Source organism: Aquarana catesbeiana, linkage group LG01 (assembly GCF_042186555.1).
Source record: "Aquarana catesbeiana isolate 2022-GZ linkage group LG01, ASM4218655v1, whole genome shotgun sequence".
Lineage (NCBI taxonomy): Eukaryota > Metazoa > Chordata > Amphibia > Anura > Ranidae > Aquarana > Aquarana catesbeiana.
In genome coordinates this window covers 850669977-850683113 of record NC_133324.1, presented here as the reverse complement: position 1 = coordinate 850683113, position 13137 = coordinate 850669977, and positions in this window count along the sequence as shown.

The following is a 13137-nucleotide window of genomic DNA, read 5'->3' as shown; positions in this document are numbered from 1 at the left end:
GTAGAAGGTTGGTGGTGTTCTCATACTACAGGCAGGCAGCTGATTTTGCTAGCTGCAGTATCAGTACATATATATATATATATATATATATATATATATATATATATATATACATATCCCAGCTTAGTGCAGCTACAGGCCATTAGTATGTCTGGAAGGCCAAGAAGGAGAGGCAGACAGTCACAAGCCAATAAGAGAGGGCAAGCAGGCTCTGTGTCTAGTGCTGGTCATGGAGACGGTGCATCCTCATCAGCATGTGGCCGTGGGACACGCTTGGGCTTTTTTTCGGCAGCTGGCCGTGTTGAGCCACAACATGCGGAAGACTTGGTCGAGTGGATGACCAAGCCGTCCTCATCCTCCTCATCCTCTCTCACCCATGCCCAGGGTACTTTGTCTGGCAAAGCAGTGGCCTCTTCCCTCGGCTCAATGTCATCAGTGACTCCTTCCCTAGCCCCACCATGTCCTCCTGAGGAGTCCCTCGAACTGTTTGACCACAGTGTTGGGCACATGCTCCAGGAGGATGCCCAGCGTTTGGAAGGCTCTGATGATGATACTGAGCTCGATGAAGGCAGTAACATGAGCGCAGACAGAGGGGGTGCCCAAAAAGGACAGCAATCTGGCAGTCATGCTCCCCCTGCTGCAGCATACTGCCAGGTTTGCTCCAGTGATGAGGAGGGAGGGGATGATGAGGTCACTGACTCAACGTGGGTGCCTGATAGGAGGGAGAAGGAGGAGGAGGAGGCGGCACATCACCAACGAAGCAGGATGCCCTCCAGGGGCCAGCCTAAGGGCAGCACATTGACTGCATCACACCCCAAAGCTCCACATGTGCAGGGCGCTGCAGTCTCTGCGTGTTATTCAAAAAGTTGCAACATATGTCTCAAGCGTATCTCGCGTGGCCAAAACATCTCCCGCTTGGGTACCACATGCTTGACCAGACATATGTTGACCTGCCATGCAGTTCGTTGGCAAGCGTATCTAAAAGACCCACACCAAAGAACAAAGAGGACCTCTCCTTGCTCCTCATCAGCTGAGATCTCCAACCCCACTATACCTTCAGTCCTCTCTGAGACCTGCACTGAGAGGAATGAAGGTGTAGAATTAGGTGTGTCACAGCCAAGTACTTGTGGGCAATCTGCTTTTGGTACACCGACGTCAGATTGTACCAGGCAAATTTCCCTGCCCCAGCTGCTGCACCGCACATGCGCAGCGGTTGAATGCTTGCTTGGCAAAATTGCTAGCACTTCAACTGCTGCATTTTCAGTTGGTAGACTCTGCCCCCTTCCGTGAGTTTGTGGAATGTGCGGTTCCTCAGTGGCAGGTACCTAAATGCCACTTCTTCTCATGGAAGGCGATTCCGGCTCTCTACCGGCATGTGGAAGGCAATGTCCATGCCTCGCTGGACAGGGCGGTCAGCGGTAAGGTGCATATTACCGCTGACTCATGGTCCAGCAGGCATGGACAGGGACGTTACTTAAGTTTCACGGCGCTGGCAGCTGGGAAGGATGCAGGGCAAGGTGCAGTAGTGTTGGAGGTTGTTCTGCCACTACGCCTCCAAAATGCTAATGATTGTGACACACCTCTCTCCTCCACCCCCTCCTCTTCTTCTTCCTCCATGGCCTCTTCCTGTGCTTTGTCCTCGGAACCAGCGATGCTCCGTAGCCATTCAAGGGGCTACGCAAGTACGCAGGCCAAAAGATGCCATGCGGTGCTTGAGCTGGTGTGCTTGGGGGGCAGGAGCCACACTGGGGCAGAGGTTCTGTCAGCTCTGCAGGGGCAGGTTCAGAGGTGGTTGACGCCACGCCAACTTAAGGCAGGAATGGTGGTTTGCGACAATGGCACCAACCTCCTCTCTGCCCTCCGACAGGGACAAATGACCCATGTGCCCTGTTTGGCTCACGTCCTTAACTTGGTGGTGCAGCAGTTCTTGGGCAGGTACCCGGGCTTACAGGATGTCCTGAGGCAGGCCAAGAAAGTCTGTGTGCATTTCCACCGGTCATATAATGCCAGTGCTCGGCTGACGGACCTCCAAAAGGAGTTTAACCTGCCCAAGAACCGCCTAATCTGTGACATGCCCACCAGGTGGAACTCAACGTTGGCCATGCTGCAGCGGCTGCACATGCAGCAGAGGGCCATCAATGAGTACCTGTGCGACTATGGCACCAGGAAGGGGTCAGGGGAGCTTGTTATTTTTTCCCCATGCCAGTGGGCCATGATCAGGGATGCATGCACTGTCCTGTCACCATTTGAGGAGGCCACGAGGATGGTGAGCAGTGACAGTGCATGCATCAGTGACACTGTCCCCCTTGTCCACCTGTTGGAGCACACGCTGCGTGGAATAATGGACAGGGCACTTGAGGCAGAACAGAAGCAGGAAGAGGAGGACTTCCTTAGCTCTCAAGGCCCCCTTTATCCAGACAGTGTTTCTGCATGCCCGCCGATCACACAGGAAGAGGACGAGGAGGAGGAGGAGGAGGAGGAGGAGGAAGATTGTGTCAGTATGGAGGTGGAGCCTGGCACTCAGCATCAGCAGCAGTCTTTAAGGGATCAGTCCCAAGAAACACATGGACTTGTACGTGGCTGGGAGGAGGTGGCTGCGGACCCAGAGGACTCCGGACCGAATGCCTCAGCAAACCTACGCTGCATGGCCTCCCTGATCCTGCAAAGCCTGCGTAAGGATCCTCGTATTCGTGGTATCAAGGAGAAGGACCAATACTGGCTGGCAACCCTCCTTGATCCACGTTACAAGGGTAAGGTTGCGGACCTTATCTTGCCATCGCAGAGGGAGCAGAGGATGAAACATCTTCGGGAGGCCTTGCAGAAAGGTCTGTGCAACGCGTTCCCAGAGACTGGGAGGTTACAAACTCCTGTTTCTGGACAACGTGTTGCTGAGGCTTCGGTCAGTCAAAGAAGGAGCGGTGGAGAAGGTGGCCGTCTGACCGATGCGTTCAGACAATTTTTTGGTCCGCAGCCCCAAGGTATGATCGGTTCCAGCAACCATCGCCAGCGTCTGTTTTACATGGTGCAGGAATACCTAGGGGCAAGATCAGACTTGGACACCTTTCCCACCGAAAATCCTCTGGGTTACTGGGTCTTGAGGATGGATCACTGGCCAGAGCTTGCACAGTATGCAATTGAGCTACTGGCCTGTACTGCATCCAGCGTTCTTTCGGAACGCACATTCAGTGCTGCTGGAGGCTTTGTAACCGATCACAGGGTGCGTCTGTCCACCGACTCGGTTGATCGACTGACCTTCATAAAAATGAATCAGTCTTGGATCACCACCAGCTACCAAGCACCTGATGCTGATGTAACCGAATCATTTTTTTTTAAATCTCAGATCCCTTCAAAGACTGCCTATGCTGATGCTGAGTGAATATCCCTGAGTAATTATCCTCCTCCTCCTCAATCATCACGCTGATAGCTTGAAAGAACATTTTTGGTTCTGGGCGCTACCACCAATGCCTAAGGCCCAATTTTTCAGCCCCTGTTTAACAGGGGCGTGTGATTATTTTTATTTATTTATTTATTTCAGGTACTTATATAGCGCCGTCAATTTATGCAGCGCTTTACATATACATTTTACATTCACATCAGTCCCTACCCTCAAGGAGCTTACAATCTAAGGTCCCTAACTCACATTCATACATACTAGGGACAATTTAGACAGGATCCAATTAACCTACCAGCATGTCTTTGGAGTTTGGGAGGAAACCGGAGTACCCGGAGGAAACCCACGCAGGCACAGGGAGAACATGCAAACTCCAGGCAGGTAGTGTCGTGGTTGGGATTCGAACCAGCGACCCTTCTTACTGCTAGGCGAGAGTGCTACCACTACACCACTGTGCCGCCCACAATTACAATTTTTGATGCAATACTTTGCAGCAGGGCTCGTTCCTGCGTTCCAACTAGAGTGTCTGTGAGGGGTTGCAGTGTTGTGGCACCAGCACCAGTGCCTAAGGCCCAATTTTTCTGCCCCTGTTTAACAGGGGAGTGTAATTACAATTTTTGATGCAATACTTTGCAGCAGGGCTCGTTCCTGCGTTCCAACTAGAGTGTCTGTGAGGGGTTGCAGTGTTGTAGCACCAGCACCAGTGCCTAAGGCCCAATTTTTCTGCCCCTGTTTAACAGGGGCGTGTAATTACAATTTTTGATGCAATATTTTGCAGCAGGGCTCGTTCCTGCATTCCAACTAGAGTTCCTGTGAGGGGTTGCAGTGTTGTAGCACCAGCACCAGTGCCTAAGGCCCAATTTTTCTGCCCCTGTCTAACAGGGGGCGTGTAATTACAATTTTTGATGCAATACTTCGCAGCAGGGCTCGTTCCTGCGTTCCAGCTAGAGTGTCTGTGAGGGGTTGCAGTGTTGTAGCACCAGCACCAGTGCCTAAGGCCCAATTTTTCTGCCCCTGTTTAACAGGGGCGTGTAATTACAATTTTTGATGCAATACTTTGCAGCAGGGCTCGTTTCTGCGTTCCAACTAGAGTGTCTGTGAGGGGTTGCAGTGTTGTGGCACCAGCACCACCACCACCACCACCACCAAAGGCCCAATTTTTCTGCCCCTGTTCAACAGGGGCATGTAATTACAATTCTTGATCTAATATTTCACAGCAGGGCCCATTTCTGCACCCACCAAGAGCGAGTGAGGACTTACAGTGTTGTGGCACCAGCACCACTACCACCACCACCAAAGGCCCAGTTTTTCTGCCCCTGTTCAAAAGGGGCATGTAATTACAATTCTTGATCTAATATTTCACAGCAGGGCCCTGTGAGGGCTTACGTTGTTGTGGCCACAACAACACCTAAGGGCCAAATTTATGCTGAGTATATAGGGCAGGCCCCTACTTTCAAACATCTAACTTACAAACGACTCCTACTTGCAAACGGAAGGAGACAACAGGAAGTGAGATGAAATCCACCCCTAGGAAGGGAAATTCTCTCCTGTAAGAGTTAATATGGGAAAAACATTTCTCCTTTCCACTGACGCTTTCCAATCCTTGTTCCACAAAAAAACCCAAATTTTCAAAAAACATTTGTCATTGGGACAAAAAGTGAGGTGAAATCTTCTAAAGAGGAGGAAAGACAGCAAAACAAATGTCACAGGGGTGATAACCCTTCCCTATGTTTTCCAAAAAGCTTAAAAAAGATTTTTTGGCTGGAGCTAAACACGTTAAAAATGTACCCGTTCAAAATGACAAACAGATTCTACTTAACAACAAACCTACAGTCCCTGTCTTGTTTGCACCACCTGTATACTGCTGTTCAGAGTATATAGAGCCTTGTGGCCCCACACCTTTCCTTACTTTAATTTGGGTGCGGGGTTCCCCTTAATATCCATACAAGACCCAAAGGGCCTTGTAATGGACTGGGGGGTACCCATGCCGTTTGTCTCACTGATTTTCATCCATATTGCCAGGACCCGACATTACATTAAACCCGCAAGTAGTTTTAAATGAGATTTTTTCCTTTAAAAATGACATTTGGTGCAGGGACTGTTCTAAACACGGGAAACACGCGCCACTTTACAGACATACTATAGACACCCCCCAGGTACGATATTTAAAGGAATATTTCACTTTTTTTTTTTTACTTTAACCATCATTAAAATCACTGCTCCCGAAAAAACGGCCGTTTTTAAAAGTTTTTTTTGCATTGATACATGTCCCCTGGGGTAGGACCCGGGTCCCCAAATCCTTTTTAGGACAATACCATGCAAATTAGCCTTTAAAATGAGCACTTTTGATTTCGAACGTTCGAGTCCCATAGACGTCAATGGGGTTCTAACGTTCGTGCGAATTTTCGGTCCGTTCGCAGGTTCTGGTGCGAACCGAACCGGGGGGTGTTCGGCTCATCCCTAGTGCTGAGAGCATAGAGGAGAAAAAGGATGCTTGTCCTCGGTTGGGTGCATAATACTATATGAATGTATATAGCTCACCATTAATGTGTCCCATAATTAGGATATACCTCCATTCTTTATCTTTAATAGTATGTGAATGCATGAAAGGGATTTGTTTAGATATACACACTGCCACCCCCTTTTCTTGACATCAGCGTTGGCAAGAAAAAAGATGGGATAATTTTGGTGCAAGAATGATGGAGTATAGCTTTTAGGGAAGTGTGTTTCTTGGAGAAGAAGTATTTCAATGTGCCTAGAGTGGTAGTTGTGAAAAGCTTTATGTCATTTGATTGGCGAGTTTAGGCATTGTACATTATGGGAAGCTACTTTGAGGTGTGTGGGAGTGGGATTTGAGTCAGCCATGGATATGAAGGGGGGAAAGTGAACTCATGTGAAAGGCACGTACCTGTACCAATCGAGACATAGTTTGATTCGGAGGAATCCAAGGGAGCTTTGATGCCTTGCCGAAGTGCCTGGATGAGCTCTCCGTGTAGCCACCTGAGGGGGGGACACAGGGGAATTAGGTAAAATAGCAACAAGTGTGGTAGTGAAAAGGGGAAGGAGAAGAGAGGAAATGAGGAAAGATAGAAGAGATAGAGTCCCGAATTTCATTATTGCAGGGCTGGCCAGGCTAGTCCTGCTCCGACACCCCACAGGACCCAGGGGTCGGTATAAGGGCAACCCAAGGAAAGGTTACGTGCCTGGTGTAACCAGAGGAGGGCAATTCCCCAGGGTACAACAGATGGAGTGACATGCGGTCCCGCTCCGGTCACCCAGCCCCTAATGAAGAGGTGGGTGTATGGGACCCAAAAACAGTTGTCAAAAGAACTATTAACAAAATTTTAACCATAAACATTCCTGAGGACCAGATATAAAACTGGCTTTTAAATTGTAGTTAGCAGAACAAGGTATTGTTACTTAAAGGAGAGGGAATGGAGAGGGGGGTATGAATAGGGGGGGAAGGGGGGAGGGGGGAAGAGGTATGGAGAGGGGGGTGGGTGGGGTATAGGATATAAGGAGTGATTGATTATGAGTGAAAACAAAATCAGCCGTCAAAATAAATACAGGCCCCCCTGCCTAAAGCAGGTAAGAGACTGAGGTAAGACCACCAAATGCACTTAGTCATATATAAAAAAAAAACAAGTGCTTGATCCGGAATGAGAAAACTAGTTACTGAGGAAGAACTAGTCCCATGCATCTGGCCATAATCTAGCTAGACATATAGAAACTCCCTCACTGTCAGAGGGAACGACCATCCAAAAAGAAAGAGAAGTCAGACCCTGGAGGGTCGCTCTTTGGGGGTTCATCTCGGTGGTCCAGAGTCACGGTGCCTCTTCGATAGCTGCTTGTTCCAGAGAGGGGCAACTGGGCTGCTTGAAGGGGGCCTCTTGGAAGTATGCTGATGATTTGGCATCTCCTGGGGGGCATGTCTTGGGAGATGAGTCCTAACTGGAGGAATAGCCGTTCACCATCTTGGAAGCTTCCAAATTCGTACGATTTCTCCTTATATTGAAATTGCAGGCGGAGTGGAAATGACCATCTATATTTGATCATTTTTTGGGAAAGAATAGCCAGCAGTGGCTTGAGGGATCTCCTCTTCTGGATATCTATGAATATTTGGATTTTAGTCCCTTGTATGGAAAGGTTTTCAAGATTGCGTGTTTTTTTCATGACCTCTTCCTTAACAGAGTAGTAATGAGGCTTGACTACAATATCCCTAGGGAGACCATTTTGGCGGGGTGCTTGTAAGGCTCTATGGGCTCTGTCGAGTTCAAGCCTGTGATTTGGTATGTCCGGAATTATGTTTTTAAGAAATGCTTTCACTGTGCCTTGCACATCTGTAATTGACTCTGGGATACCTCTTATATGAAAGTTATACCTCCTGCTCCTATTTTCCAGGTCATCGATTTTAGACAGGGCTGTGTCTAATTGATCTTGTAGTGTTTGAATACACGCCGTATTCTGATTAGTGCATGCAGTAGAAGAGTCCACAGCCAGCTCTAAGGCATCCATTTAGCTTTGTAGGTCAACTTTAATGGATGATGTGATTTGAGAAGCAGTTTGTGCCAACCCAGCAGCCAGCATTTCATAAAAACTGTGTAGAAGCTGAGACATGTCAGAAGGGTGGCCATGGGTTAAAGGAGAAGCCAGTGGGGAGCCTGCCTGGCTGAGGGGGGAGTCCATCTGAGGGGACTGGATGAGGCCTGCCACTGTCCTGCTTAGCAATAAGGCTGTGAAGGCTGGGGAGATCCCATAGTCGTGGATGCTGTGATCCTGCGATCCGGGGTGTGGGGAGGCAGAGGGGCTGGTGGGGGATCCACTATGGATGTCCATTCCACAGTGTCTCCACCTGAGGTGGCCGTGGCCACCATCTTGGGAGGCTTGTGGGCGGCTAGGCCGAACTGTAGCTGTGGACTAACCCCTCTCACCTGGGGGGTCTCCCGGCATATGGGTTGATGTACGGCCGGTTCCGACTGTCCAACTGTCCAAATCATGCTGTTACATTACACAACATCCAGCTTTCAGTTATCCCCCAAGCATGTTATTTAAAGCATTTTTTTATTTTTAGTCACTTGAGCCCCAGAAGGTTTTACCCTCTTATTGACCAGGCCATTTTTTGCAATATGGCACTGCGTTATTTTATCTGACAATTGCATGGTCATGCGACGTTGTACCCAAACAAAATTAATGTCCTTTTTTTTCCCCCACAAATAGAGCTTTCTTTTGGTGGTATTTGAACACATATGTGTTTTTTATTTTTTTGCACTATAAACAAAAAAAGAGCAACAATTTTGGAAAAAAAAAAAAAATAGTTCTTACTTTCTGCTATAAAACATATGCAATGAAATTTCTTCATCAGTTTAGGTCAATATATATTCTGCTAAATATAAAAAGAAAAAAAATCCCAATTAGTGTATATTGATTGGTTTGCGCAAATGTTATCGTGTCTACAAACTGAGGGATATTTTTTTTTTCTTCAAAAATTTTTTATTGAATTTTTACAGGTTAACAAGCAGTATGCAATATACATCTCATTATTCAAAACACGAGAATTGAAGAGGCACGTACATACCATTGTTATGAGCAGACATAACGTAAGAGGAATACAAGTCTCAGTGGTAGAAGTGAAAAAAATGTGTAAAGGGAAACATGAACGGTAGCATTTAAGTGCGGTCGATTGCTGTAAGATACCAAGTGTTTTCTGTGTAGAATTGTCATAACTTATTGAGAACTTAGCAACCTAGTACTTAGCAACTGGTAGTGCAAATGTTGTTCAGTGAGATGAGAAATGATAAGAGTGAAAATCGGGGTGTATATGGAGACAATATCTACACCGTCGAGGGCTGACCCCGGTACCATTCACCCCTAGAGGGACCTCGCTGTGAATAGGATGGGGTCTGAAAAGAGTAATCAAGTGGATCAAATGTGGACGGTGTGGCATGGCTCAACACTGGATCCCGATAGGAAGTTAAATTGGCAGGGGGGGAAGGGGGTGGGGTTTCCAGTGACCTTTTGGGAGTGTACATGTGCCTGGATACTAAGGCAATTAGGAGTATATTGGGAGGTGCCCGTAGAGAGCCTCTGAGGGCTGTGGCAGTGACAGGTGTGTGCATTTAGGGTAAGAATGAGGTGTGGATGAGGTGTAAGGATTGGTGGGTGGGGGTGTTGGGTGTGTGCAGCGTGTAGCGTCTTGGAGCAGAGAACAGTTCAGTGCATTCAAGGTGGAGGTGTTAATATAGTAGGCGGTGCGGTCTGTGCCTGGGATTGTCTATAATGTAGACAGCAAGCCCATGTGACATTAAATTTGGTTGGGTTGTTGTTGGCTTGGCATATGAGTTTTTCCATATCTGCTATTCTGTCTACCCAACGGATCCAATCTTTTATCTTGGGGGGAGCAGTATTGCTCCATAGGGTTGGGACACATAAGTTGGCCGCATTGATGAGGTGTAGCGATAGGGATTTTTTGTAAGACCGGTGGATTCAGGGGTGTGGTATAGTAGATAGCGTGTGGGAGAAAAGGCCGGTGAGTAGGTGGTGATGTGGGAGATCAGCTGATGGATTTCTGACCAAAATGGCTGAATGAGATTGCATTCCCACCAAATGTGGAGTAGGGTGCCACGAGTTGCATTGCACCTCCAGCAAGTCGGGGGGACGGTGGGGTGAAAGTGGTGTACCTTGTCGGGTGTCCTATACCATTTAGAGAACAGTTTATATCTATTTTCCTGGGTTGAGACGTTGATTGAGCCTTTGAGCATGAGGGTGAATATGCATCCCCATTCAGTAGGGGTGAGTTCTATAGATAGATCTGATTCCCATTGTCGTACTATTTTGTCGTCCTTGACCTTGTGTCTTGAGAAAAGGAGGGAGTAAATTAAGTGACCCTGGGGTTCCGTACTGGAGCAGATGAGTTCAAAGGGTGTGTAGTCCCTATGCCATAGGGAGGTGTGCTTGGTCATGTCGAAAAAGTGTCTCAGTTGTAGGTATTTGTAAAAGGGGATGTTGTAGTCAGGTAGTGTTGCGGAGAGTGCGGGGTAAGATAGGAATGTCCCATTTTGGAAAAAACGCTGTGCTCTGGCATGTGAGGTTCGTGCATCGAGGGTCTTTTAATGACAGGCCCGGGGGAAATTCTGGGCCCATAGGGCCAGGAGAGGGTGTAATACTGAGCTATTTACATGCAAGTTTGAAGAGTGATTGCATGGCCCCAATGAGCGGGTGTGATGTGTAATCTTTGGGTACAGATTTGTGGTCAATCCAGGGTGCGTTAGGTATTGGGAGATTTGCGAAAGAGTCTTCCAATGTGATCCAGTCTTTGGTGAGGCGGTGCACGTGCCAGTCTACTAGCCTGGTCAGGTGGCAAGCCCAATGATATTTTTGGAGGTCTGGAAGGCCTAGGCCTCCTAGCTGTTTGGGTAGAACCAACCTGTCCCAGACTCCCAGCTAAGTTGTGGGTTCTTGTTGGCCCAGATAAAGGTCCTGAATATATGTTTATAGGACGAGAAGAAGGAGATCGGTAGTTTAATGGGTATTGCTTGAAAGAGGTAGAGGATTCTGGGCAAGACATTCATTTTTAGTATGGCAATCCTGCCCACCCAAGAGAAGGAGCCCAGATGCCACATCTGGAGGTTGCTTTGGATCATTGGTAAAAAGTTTCTGGCATAGAGGTCGCGTAAATTGGTTGGAATTTTGATTCTAGGGTAAGATATTTCAGATTTTTCCCATCCAAATGGGAAGTTACGTTTACATTGGGTCAATGTATCGGTCGGTAGGGTAATATTGAGTGCTTTCAATTTCTAGAAATTGATTTGAAGGTTGGATAGGGTTTTTAAAAGAGAGAAGTCTGCCAAAAGGTTGGGGATGGTTGTGAGGGGTGAGGAAGAGCAGGATGTGTTCCACATATGCGGCCATTTTATATTGTTTACAATTTATTTATATGCCTCTGATGGCAGAGTTATCTCTCAGTCTGCGGAGCATGGGTTCAATGGTCAGGATAAATATTAGCGGTGATAGGGGGCAGCCCCGGCGGGTTCCATTGGATACAGAGAAGGCCTCGACAGTCCGCCGTTAATCCTGAGTCTAGCTGTCGGGGAGGTGTATAAGGCTAAGATCATTTGTAGCATTCGGGGCGGTAGGCCTAAGACCTGTAACGTAGCCTCCATGTAGTCCCAGGCCACCCTGTTGAACGCCTTCTCTGCATCCAGGGAGAGGAAAAAACCTTGTGTGTAAGTTTTGGAGAGCCAATGGTGGATGTTTAGGGCTTTGGTGGTGTTGTCCCTAGCTTCTCTGCCAGGGACAAAACCAGCCTGGTCTAGTGAGACAAGAGTTGGAATGAAGGGGAGAATGCGGTTCGCCAATGCTTTGGCGTAGAGTTTTAGGTCTACATTTAGTAGCGAGATTGGGCGGTAATTAGATACCAGTGTGGGGTCTTTGCCCTGCTTGGGGATAAGTGTGATATGGGCTTCGAGTATATCTCTGTGTGCAGTAGAATCTGGTGAAAGGTTGTTGAAGGCTCTAGTGAGTTGGGGAATGAGAATAGTCGGAAAGGATTTATAGTAGCTGACCGATAGGCCATCTGGGCCAGGGCTTTCGCCTGTCTTCATTTGTTTTAAGGCTGTGAGGATTTCATCTACTGAGAGGGGTAAGTCTAGTGTTTGCGAGTCCTCCAGGGATAGGGGGTTGGGCCATATTGAGCTAAAAAATCTGTAATGGCCTTCCTACAGTCTACGTTGGATTCAGTGACTCGGGCGTATGGAAGGTTATATAGTTTAGAGAAGTATTGGATGAATTGGTCAGAAATGTCCTCATTGGTAACCAATGAGTCACCAGAGGGGCGATTGATTTTGTGGATCGTATGGGCGGCCCTTTTGGTTTGGAGAGCCCTTGCCAAAAGTTTACCAGCTTTGTTGCTAAATTCGTAGTATAGCTTTTGTGTCAGTGCAAACTTGCGTTTCAGTGTACTATTGAGTGCTTCTAGAAGTTACTCCCTTGCCTGAGTCAGGTCTGTCAAAGAAGAGGCAGCGAGGGAAGCTTTGTGCATCTGTTCGAGCGTGCAGATACGTGCAGTCAGTTCAGCAATATGAGCATTCTTAAGTTTGTTACGTTGCGCTGCTAAAGACAGTAGTTCACCCCGAATGACACATTTATGTGTGGCCCACGTGACAGTAGGTACGACATCGTCCGAAGTATTTTCTGTAAAAAAGTTGGAGAGGCATGTGGTTATCCGGTGAATGTTAGTCGTGTCAGTCAGCAAGCAGTTGTCGTGTCACCAAACACGTGTTCTTGGGGGAGATGTTGGTAGTTGTAAGGTCATAAAGATGGGGCTGTGGTCAGAGAGTACTGAGGGGTCAATGGTGGCTTTGGTGAGATATGTCAGATCTTTCTGGGAGACAAAAAAATGGTCCAATCTGGAATACTTGTTGTGCGGAGCAGAAAAGAAAGTAAAATCTTTTTCTTTGGGATGCAGTGTGCACCATGTGTCATGGAGCAATAGGTTGCTAAGTTGCATTTTAATCGCCTGTAAGGTCCTGTAGGTAAGGGAAGATGTTCCGTTTGATGTATCAATAGAGGGGGTTAGTGCAACATTAAAGTCTCCTCCAACAATAAGGGTTTCTGATTGGAAGCTGGTGAACAGCTGGAGGGTGTTATGGAAAAAGGTAACTTGTTTGGAGTTGGGAGTGTAGATGTTGGCGATTGTGAGGGGTCTTTGATGTAGGGTGCGTTTAATAAAAAGGAATCTGCCAAGCGTG